Here is a 10,036-nt window from a genome sequence, read left to right as displayed (position 1 = left end):
TTTGTGGTTGGCGTTCGCAGGTTTTGGGACCGCCTTTAATGGAACATGCCTGTTTCCAAGTATTCGTTTTATCCAGTTGAAAGTTTGCTGTCAAAATGGGTATTCCCCAGTTTTACCAGATACATTTTGCGTGCAAATCCAACAGTGGTACTAAACCCTTTCAAGTCCTGAGCTTTTTTGTTTTTTATTAATAGTATTTTTTAGTTATTTTTGTTGGACTGTCAAGACTTCTTTATAGATTATGGTATACTGATCGTGAAGACAGTTGGAATGTAAACAGTATAATTATAATAACGTCTATAATTCTTAAGAGACGTTCTTGCTTCTCTATTCCCCCATTTTTTTAATAGGACGACTGGGGGGGTAACCCTGAGGCAAATACCACTGTTTGCAGCTCTGGGGACCCCCAGTTCCCGAGATACTTATTACCAGTGAAGTTAGCGAGTTTCAATCTCCCCTGGGAAACAAAATTGCTGCCAAGTCTCGGCCCAATAGGAAGCAGCAACATCATTGGTTGTGACTTTCTATGGGATGGCCATTAAAATCCCCTTTAGAAACCATGAAGTAATACCGGTATCTCGGAAACCGAGGGGGGTCCCCGGAGCTGAAAATAGTGCGGTTCCACTTGGGAGAGTCACCGGTTCCAATCCAGAACAGAACAAAAAATAGCCTAGGTGTCACAAGATGTGGTATATATCTGTAACCCTCATAAATAGCCTCTCCTCCATGTAAGACAGTATTTATAAATATCAATAACAAATATAAGGCAACCATATAAGAAAGACGATATCATTGCAAAAGATTGCTGCCAGTTCCCAAGAAAAGTTTCTTTTAATTTGGTATTTGAATCAAAGAAAAAAAATGAAGATGACCATTTGGGTCGTCCAGTAGAAAGCGACAATGTCGAGCCCTGATGATGTCACAGCTTCTTATTGGTCTGCGGTTGGGAGGCTGACCTGACAGCCGCTTTGATTTCCCAAAAAAGAACAAATTAAAGGAAAGTTTCTCTAGAACTTGGAGCGGGGATCTGTGGCATTGAGAAAAGCGCGGTATAGCGCAAAGCCCCTCCCAGGTTCTGATTTCTGAATACAAAAAAAATCAAATATAAACCATTTTTATTTAATTTAAGTTTTTTTTTTTTATCAGCAAACCTTCAACTCCATTAAAAACACTTTACCGTTATCTATTTTTTTTTATTAAAAAAAATAAAAATCTAGACAGGTTCCCGTGTGCGCCAGCACTATTCTGTCTTGTATCCGTGCTACAATTCTTGGTCTGCGTTGTATTTACCTTGCGGTACACCGGACTCAGGTGGGTTATTTATTATACTGAGATAGTACCGATCGGGGCAGTGTAGTACGTCAGCGGGCGTTTCCGTGCGATACTTACACGGTCAGTTTAATGAATGACCCCCGTGGACTGCAGATGGCTATTTGGAGATCTACGTGAACAGGTCGGTGGAGGGGAGAGGTCACGGACAAGCGACTGGATGTTAACCCTTACAGAGGCCAGCAAAACATTGCAGAGTTATTCGTCATCTTTAACCACTACGCCTGCAGTCACTGACTTTATATATACCGGAATATCTATCTGCGCCCTGCCCCCCATGTGTGCGGGGACTCATTTAGTTTATATAGTGCGGTACGTCTGCCACTGAATGAAAAGGGAATGGATAAAATACACTTTGCGGAGTAACCATGTATGTTCCATACAATGAACGCATCTGAAAGATAGAACACGTTTATTCACTTGTAGGTGCGTTCGCCCCTTTTTCTATAAGCTGCAATAGTGCCGATCTAACGCTATCACAGCGGAGGCCGCGTTGAATTCAATAGGCCTTTTCGGTCCCATGGCAGCTTAACCCACGTGCCGAAGGGGTCGTGGTGCCACAGAACTTCTGGCACAGTGCGGTCCATTTCGGTACTGAGCAGATTGCGTCCTGCGCTCCACGGGAAGGGAAGACGCAATGAAATCCGGGGGGAAAAAATGACATTTTGAGGATGATATAGTCACTACACCCTGGGGCACTCAAAGGGTTAAAGCATAGAAAGGACCCTGTGTGTATATACAGGGAAAAAAAGTGTGCATTCGGAATATATGTGCGGAAATAAATCTTTAAACAAAGCTCTGTTTATGAGTTTCCCTTTGCTGGAATAATCGATGATCGTGTGCCCAAGTGCACTGGTTAAATGGTAATGGCAACCTATATCTATCACGGGCTAGGACATTCGGTCGTGGCCATTTTGCCGCCACTCACCTCACCGCAGGGACATCTTGCCGCCGGCCGCTTCGCCGCCCAGATAAGCCGTTAACCTAAAAAACACTAATACTAACGCTGCCCCTATCCTAAAAACCTTAACCCTTTACCCTACCCTAAGCGCCTTATCCTAAACCCCTGACACTAAAACCGTAACCCCTGACCCTAAAACCTGTAACCCCTTACCCTAAAACCCGTAACCCCTTACCCTAAAACCCGTAACCCCTGATCCTAAAACCTATAAGCCCTTACCCTAAAACCTTAACCTCCTACCGCTAAAACCCCCTTATGTTAACTTGCACCATTGGTGAAACGACCAGCAGCTGAGGGTCCCGCGGCGGAGTGGCTGCAGTGAAGGGTCCCCCTGATGATGGCGGTGGGACGGCTGCACTGAAATGTCTGATTCCGTGTCTGTCGTTCGTCACAGATATATTATGTATACCTAGGTAGGCTGTACACGTCCGTAAGAAAATGACACGCACAGTTTGTGGTTTTCGAAGCATTGTATTCATTAGAATAAGCAGCCGGCGATGGAATCCCACGGAAAGGCTCGGGCAGCGCAGCTCCGGCCCGCTACTAGGACCTGTGCTTGTAGTTCTCAATGTGCGACAGGGTCCAGCCAAAGGGAATCAGGAAGGTCACGAACATCACGCTCAGGGCGATCGCTTGTTGCTGCAGAGAGACGGAGAGGGGTGAACCTCGGGGCACTGAGATCAGTGTGAACCTCGGGGCGCTGAGATCAGTGTGAACCTCGGGGCGCTGAGATCAGTGTGACCCTCAAGGCGCTGAGATCAGTGTGAACCTCGGGGCGCTGAGATCAGTGTGAACCTCGGGGCGCTGAGATCAGTGTGAACCTCGGGGCGCTGAGATCAGTGTGAACCTCGGGGCGCTGAGATCAGTGTGAACCTCGGGGCGCTGAGATCAGTGTGAACCTCGGGGCGCTGAGATCAGTGTGAACCTCGGGGCGCTGAGATCAGTGTGAACCTCGGGGCGCTGAGATCAGTGTGAACCTCGGGGCGCTGAGATCAGTGTGAACCTCGGGGCGCTGAGATCAGTGTGAACCTCGGGGCACTGAGATCAGTGATATGACATTTTTATGGAAAAAATCTGCTAATTTTGTTATTTGTTTTACAAACGTAAATTCCACTTGCTTTTCAAAAACAAATGTGTTCATTTCAGAAAGCAGATTATTTTTACAGCTTCAACATTCCCTAAAAATAGCAGTCCCCTCGAAGGATCCCTTTTTCCAGTATGGGAACTGGGAGGTCTCCTGCAGCTGAACCGTGCTATTTTCAGCTTTGTGGGGGGGGGCCCTGGTTCCTGAAATAGTTACTGGTTATACTTACTGGTTTTTAAAGGGGATTGAAATGGCTGTCCAATAGGAAGCAGGAACTGATGATGTTACAGCCTTCTATTGGCCTGGTGTTAGGCTGCCATTTTGTTTCCCCAGTTTCAGTAATCACAATATGGAAAAGAAAAATTTACAATTGATTGATACTTGGTGGATACGGTTTTAGCCAATGCACCAATATCAGTTTTCAAGTAGTCAACGTGACCATCCCTGTTAGTCTGGACAGGGCATCTGTCGGGGCCTCCACACACCCAAACAGCAACGCGCTATAGTCCAAAGGCAGTCTTAAATGGAACAACCTATTCAAATAAATGAAAGTTTTGTTCTAGAACCTCCTGACCGTTCCACGGTAGCACAAACAGTGGGGAATTGCAGTGTCTGTGCACCCACACTTTGTACAGACTGGCTCAGTTTCAGTTCGAAATGTATTTAGTTGTCTGGGTACCAGGAAGGCACGATTGATCAATTTAAATTGCAATTCGTGCAAATTAGCATCTAGTGTAATCGTGTGCACCTCCCTATATCCAGAAAGTAGGGTCTCCAAATCGAGGAGATCTGGGAAATCAGTTTGCCATCTATCGAATAAGGCAGTCCAATGTTTAGCGGTACCAATCTCCATTAGAAGGGTATATATGAGCCGCGGGGTAAATCCCAGCTGCAAAAAAGCCGATAAATTGGACTACAAGGAGTTACCGTCTAACATCTGCAGGAAGTCTCTGAGTAATAAGTGGCTGTAATGTCTGATTTGGAGAAAGGCAAAAAAGTGAGAATTTGGTCAATTATATTTAGTTTTGAGTTGGTCAAATGTAGGAAAAATGTGTCTCTGTTATGAAACAGTCTCCTAAATGCCCTTCTGGGTCCAGATATCGAATTGTGAAGGTTCTCGACCTGCAGCGAAATTGAGGTTACCCACTATCAGAAGGTGCCTGGAAATGGCAGGTGGGAGTTTGAACATTTGCCTCCATTTTTTCCAGGCCCAGGTTTGGGTCTCTGAACAATATACTCTCCCCCGCTCGGCACGTGAAGGAGCAGAGCGTATGGAAGAAAGCCCAAAGCGCAGGAACTGATCAGCTGGCTCACTATTTCCCACTTAACTAACTCCGATTTACCAGATACCCCCCGTCTCTGACATATCGCACCAGGGACACAAGATTAAATATCCCCACCTCTGGGAGGCCAAGACCTCCTCTTATTGATTGTATTCTGGCAATATGGGCCTTGTGTTTCCTGTTATGCCAAATAAAATGTGTGAAATATCTATGTACTTCAGCGGTATCTTTCTTCTGTATAGCCACAGGTAGTGTTTGTATTAAAGAAGCCTGGGGAATTAAATCATTTTTATTAAAGCGACTCTTCCCGACAGTGATCGGGGTAATCTCATTCACCCAGATAATTCTCTCTCTCGATTTTAGCAACGATTGGAATAAAATTCAGTCTGTATAATTGATGTAAATCTAAAGGAAAACAAATACCAAAGTATTTGATACCGTCCTTAGCTACTTTAAGTGGTACTAGTATAGTAGGGGAAGTGGGGGGTGGGAAATCTCTTGCCTCGGCCTAATAGGGTTGAAGTCTGGGGCAATAGGGATGAACATGTTAAGGTAATAATGGAAGAATAGGATCCCTTCAGGCGCACTCTACACGCCACGTATTGATATGATTAATGATTAAAACAAGTTTTAATAAGAGTTATTTAAAAAATTATAGTATCGATTGGTATATTGGTCAGCAACAAAGACGTGTACAAATAACACATTGGTGTAAACTTGTAGCAGGTAAGTAATCGCACTGAAGTCGTTTTACGGGTGGGTATATCTAGTCCAAGTAAACCCTGTCGGTTCCACCAGCAGCAGATAAATAGATACCAGACTGATGTGTACATAATAGGATCTGATACTCAAATCCCCTTTGGGTTTTTGCCACAATAAGTGGATTCAGTATCAGTGCGGGTATGTCAGTACACAGAGCTGATTTACTGTGTAGGTGGGATTGAATAGTGGTTATATAATGTAAGAGTTGTAACGAAGGTAATGCAACCAAGTAGTCAACTCCTGATGTATGAAGCATGGAGTGATCGTATAACCAGTATCTAAAATGTATCTGTGGAAAACCGGTTACTCTGCAGTAACAAATACATACAAGGCTGCTATTTGAAAAAAGACCCCTTCTGTAGTCTGCTGCTTATAGCCCCCCGTGTAACTGGCAAACATACCTAACTGGTTCATTATTTTATAAGTAGAACACAGCAGAGAAATATCTCAAGGGAATCTGAAATAATTCAGTATAGTGGATACACACTTATATGGATAGTTACGTGTATCTGATGTTATATACGGATATAGCGCCAGCCAAGTAATCATTAAAAAGGTCACAAGGTATATAACTGGTTAATGTTCGGGGCAGTGGATATTCACAGTTGAGTGCAAATAGCCGCACGGCTATTCGCACTCAGTCCATCCAAGCCAGGAATCGAACCCTGGTCCACTCTGTTAATGGGCTGTAGCATTACCAATTTCTGATGTTTTTCTTGTGAATAAAGGAATAGAAGGTAGACAGAGCATTCCCCTATTGACATTACAGTATTCATAGCAGCTTGGCTATTCGCACTCAGTAGACAGAACACTCCCCTATTGATATTACAGGCGACAGGCAAGTTTAAATATACGCGCTGAGGGGAGCGGAGGAGCGGTCACGTGACAGCAAACATCCAATGGGGATGAGGGACTAGTGGCGGTGCAGAGGGGAGGGTGTGGCGGTGCAGCGGGGGGCCCGGCGGCTGGTCACAGCAGTTGCCGCCAGCCCCGCTGCAGGCACCACGCCACTGCTCACGCGCGCACCAGTGTGCTGCGGGGGTGGGGCCGATGCTGGTCCGATGGGGGGGGGGGGTCACAGCAGTTGACACCGGCCATGAAGCACCTGCCTCGCGATGTAGCTCCCACGCCAACCGGGGCTCCCTCTGACGCCGGCGTGCCGAAAGCTTAACCCAGACTACTTCTGGCGCTACCACAGGGAGACACTGCGATGTTCTTTGCAGCGATTTCTTATTTTTTTTTATTAACAGGCGCCTGGCCGCACGGGGGGGGGGGGGGGGGCACTGACAGGGACTAGATATACCTGTCACGGGAGACCAGCACTTTTAACACCAGTGCAGTGACTCCGCTATATGTGCTCGGTTATGGTCAGTATAGGAGTAGCAGAGGGCTCTGCAGGAAGGCAGTGCAGTGACTCCGCTATACGTGCTCGGTTGGGCCAGTATAGGAGTAGGAGAGGGCTCTGCAGGAAGGCAGTGCAGTGACTCCGCTATACGTGCTCGGTTAGGGTCAGTATAGGAGTAGCAGAGGGCTCTGCAGGAAGGCAGTGCAGTGACTCCGCTATACGTGCTCGGTTGGGCCAGTATAGGAGTAGCAGAGGGCTCTGCAGGAAGGCAGTGCAGTGACTCCGCTATACGTGCTCGGTTGGGCCAGTATAGGAGTAGCAGAGGGCTCTGCAGGAAGGCAGTGCAGTGACTCCGCTATATGTGCTCGGTTGGGCCAGTATAGGAGTAGCAGAGGGCTCTGCAGGAAGGCAGTGCAGTGACTCCGCTATACGTGCTCGGTTGGGCCAGTATAGGAGTAGCAGAGGGCTCTGCAGGAAGGCAGTGCAGTGACTCCGCTATACGTACTCGGTTGGGCCAGTATAGGAGTAGCAGAGGGCTCTGCAGGAAGGCAGTGCAGTGACTCCGCTATCCGTGCTCGGTTAGGGTCAGTATAGGAGTAGCAGAGGGCTCTGCAGGAAGGCAGTGCAGTGACTCCGCTATATGTGCTCAGTTAGGGTCAGTATAGGAGTAGCAGAGAGCTCTGCAGGAAGGCAGTGCAGTGACTCCGCTATACGTGCTCGGTTAGGGTCAGTATAGGAGCAGAGGGCTCTGCAGGAAGGCAGTGCAGTGACTCCGCTATACGTGCTCGGTTAGGGTCAGTATAGGAGTAGCAGAGAGCTCTGCAGGAAGGCAGTGCAGTGACTCCGCTATATGTGCTCAGTTAGGGTCAGTATAGGAGTAGCAGAGGGCTCTGCAGGAAGGCAGTGCAGTGACTCCGCTATATGTGCTCTGTTAGGGTCAGTATAGGAGAAGCAGAGGGCTCTGCAGGAAGGCAGTGCAGTGACTCCGCTATACATGCTCGGTTAGGGTCAGTATAGGAGTAGCAGAGGTCTCTGCAGGAAGGCAGTGCAGTGACTCCGCTATACCTGCTCGGTTAGGGTCAGTATAGGAGTAGCAGAGAGCTCTGCAGGAAGGCAGTGCAGTGACTCCGCTATATGTGCTCGGTTAGGGTCAATATAGGAGTAAGCATATGGCTCTGCAGGAAGGCAGTGCAGTGACTCCGCTATAAGTGCTCGGTTAGGTTCAGTATAGGAGTAAGCATATGGTTCTGCAGGAAGGCAGTGCAGTGACTCCTCTATACGTGCTCGGTTAGGGTCAGTATAGGAGCAGAGGGCTCTGCAGGAAGGCAGTGCAGTGACTCCGCTATACGTGCTCGGTTAGGGTCAGTATAGGAGTAGCAGAGGCTCTGCAGGAAGGCAGTGCAGTGACTCCGCTATACGAGTATAGCGTATAGCATAGTATAGTATATATGAGTGAGGGGATCACTGGTGAGGCGTTCTCACTTCAAAGACCAGCATTTCCATGCTAAATAAAGGGATTCCCAATTCAAAGGTCGGGGGGAGGGGGGGGGTTGTTACTTACCGCTGGGGTGACAGGGTCCCTGGCGGGTTTGCTCCTTACGCCCGCCTTGCACATGGTGTGGGGGGCGGGGGTCCGGCGCAGGAGGCCCAGGGCGTGAGTGAGGAGCGGCATGGTGAGTGTTTCTTTGCGTCAGGCTGCGCAATCTCTGTCTGTCTCGGGTGTAAAATCTAATCTGCGCCCTTTACTCTCCCGGGTAGGGGGGGGGGGGTAACAGGTGACAGGCGAGGAAAGGACTGCGTGTGGCAGTGAGTTTTGTCAGCCAGCCTTTGGTGCGGGAGGGGACAGCCTGGTTGTGACGCGAGGGCAGTGGCGCTAAGTATGGTGTCTTGGGGTTAGCGGGCTGGGTATGTGGTGCAGCTGCGCTGGGCCCGGTTGTGATGTCTTGTTGCGCTGGCCCCGGTTGTGATGTCTTGGGGTGCTTGACCTGGTTGTGACGTCTTGGTGCGGTTGTGATGTCTTGGTGTGCTTTACCTGTGCTTTACCTGGTTGTGATGTCTTGGTGCGGTTGTGATGTCTTGGTGTGCTTTACCTGTGCTTTACCTGGTTGTGATGTCTTGGTGCGCTTGGCCTGGTTGTGATGTCTTGGTGTGGTTGTGATGTCTTGGTGCTGGGTTGTGATGTCTTGGTGCACTTTACCTGGTTGTGATGTCTTGGTGTGGTTGTGATGTCTTGGTGTGCTTTACCTAGTTGTGATGTCTTGGTGCTGGGTTGTGATGTCTTGGTGTGCTTGACCTGGTTGTGACGTCTTGGTGCGGTTGTGATGTCTTGGTGTGCTTTACCTGTGCTTTACCTGGTTGTGATGTCTTGGTGCGGTTGTGATGTCTTGGTGTGCTTTACCTGTGCTTTACCTGGTTGTGATGTCTTGGTGTGGTTGTGATGTCTTGGTGCGGTTGTGATGTCTTGGTGTGCTTTACCTAGTTGTGATGTCTTGGTGCTGGGTTGTGATGTCTTGGTGTGCTTGACCTGGTTGTGATGTCTTGGTGCGGTTGTGATGTCTTGGTGTGCTTTACCTGTGCTTTACCTGGTTGTGATGTCTTGGTGCTGGGTTGTGATGTCTTGGTGCGCTGGCCCCGGTTGTGAGGCGTTGGCGCACTTGGGGAAGGAGACGGAAGGGGGGCTGTTCCTAGATCTGATAACTTGGGACAGAAGATGGGAGGTGTTCCACAAGTCACTTTTACTTGTCTTGTAGATCCTACTGTGGCTCTTGCCTTCTTGGAGAAGAACCGGGAGAAGGTTTGTGGCTCTGTTATATTCACGTGGCAGAGGCGTTGTATCAAAAATACATTAATGATTGAGCTCCGAGTATGGATGGTATGGTACAGGGGTCTCCAAACTCAGTCCTCAAGGGCCATCAACAGGCCAGATTTTCAGGATATCCATGCTTCAGCACAGGTGGCTCAATCAATGGCTCAATTGAAGACTGAGCCACTGATAGAGCCATCTGTGCTAAAGCAGGGATATCCATAAAACCTGGTCTGTTGTTGGTGGCCCTTGAGGACTGAGTTTGGAGACCCTGGTATGGTATGATGGGTCTCCTAGCAGAAAATGTTGATCTCGGTCTCCTAATAAAATTCATGTAAAGAACAAAGAGGTGGTATTGTGCAGGACGGCCATTGGTGCGCTGAAGCTAAACATCGGGGACCTACAGGCCACCAAGCTGTGTGTGAGGGAAGGGACATCAAATGTAATTGTGGGGAGTGCAAATGTTCCC

General features: G+C 48.3%; 1 long non-coding RNA gene across 1 annotated transcript; it reads right to left on the bottom strand.

Moving 5' to 3' along the window:
* Positions 1 to 2,741: 2,741 nt before the first annotated feature.
* Positions 2,742 to 8,583, bottom strand: LOC142463808 (uncharacterized). Its single transcript, XR_012787502.1, has 2 exons — positions 8,326 to 8,583; positions 2,742 to 2,929 (listed from the first exon to the last, which is right to left on the bottom strand). It is a non-coding gene; the product is annotated as an uncharacterized LOC142463808 (long non-coding RNA).
* Positions 8,584 to 10,036: the final 1,453 nt, after the last annotated feature.

This window comes from Ascaphus truei, chromosome 12, assembly GCF_040206685.1.
Source record: "Ascaphus truei isolate aAscTru1 chromosome 12, aAscTru1.hap1, whole genome shotgun sequence".
NCBI lineage: Eukaryota > Metazoa > Chordata > Amphibia > Anura > Ascaphidae > Ascaphus > Ascaphus truei.
This window is presented reverse-complemented; position numbering and strand designations above follow the sequence as displayed.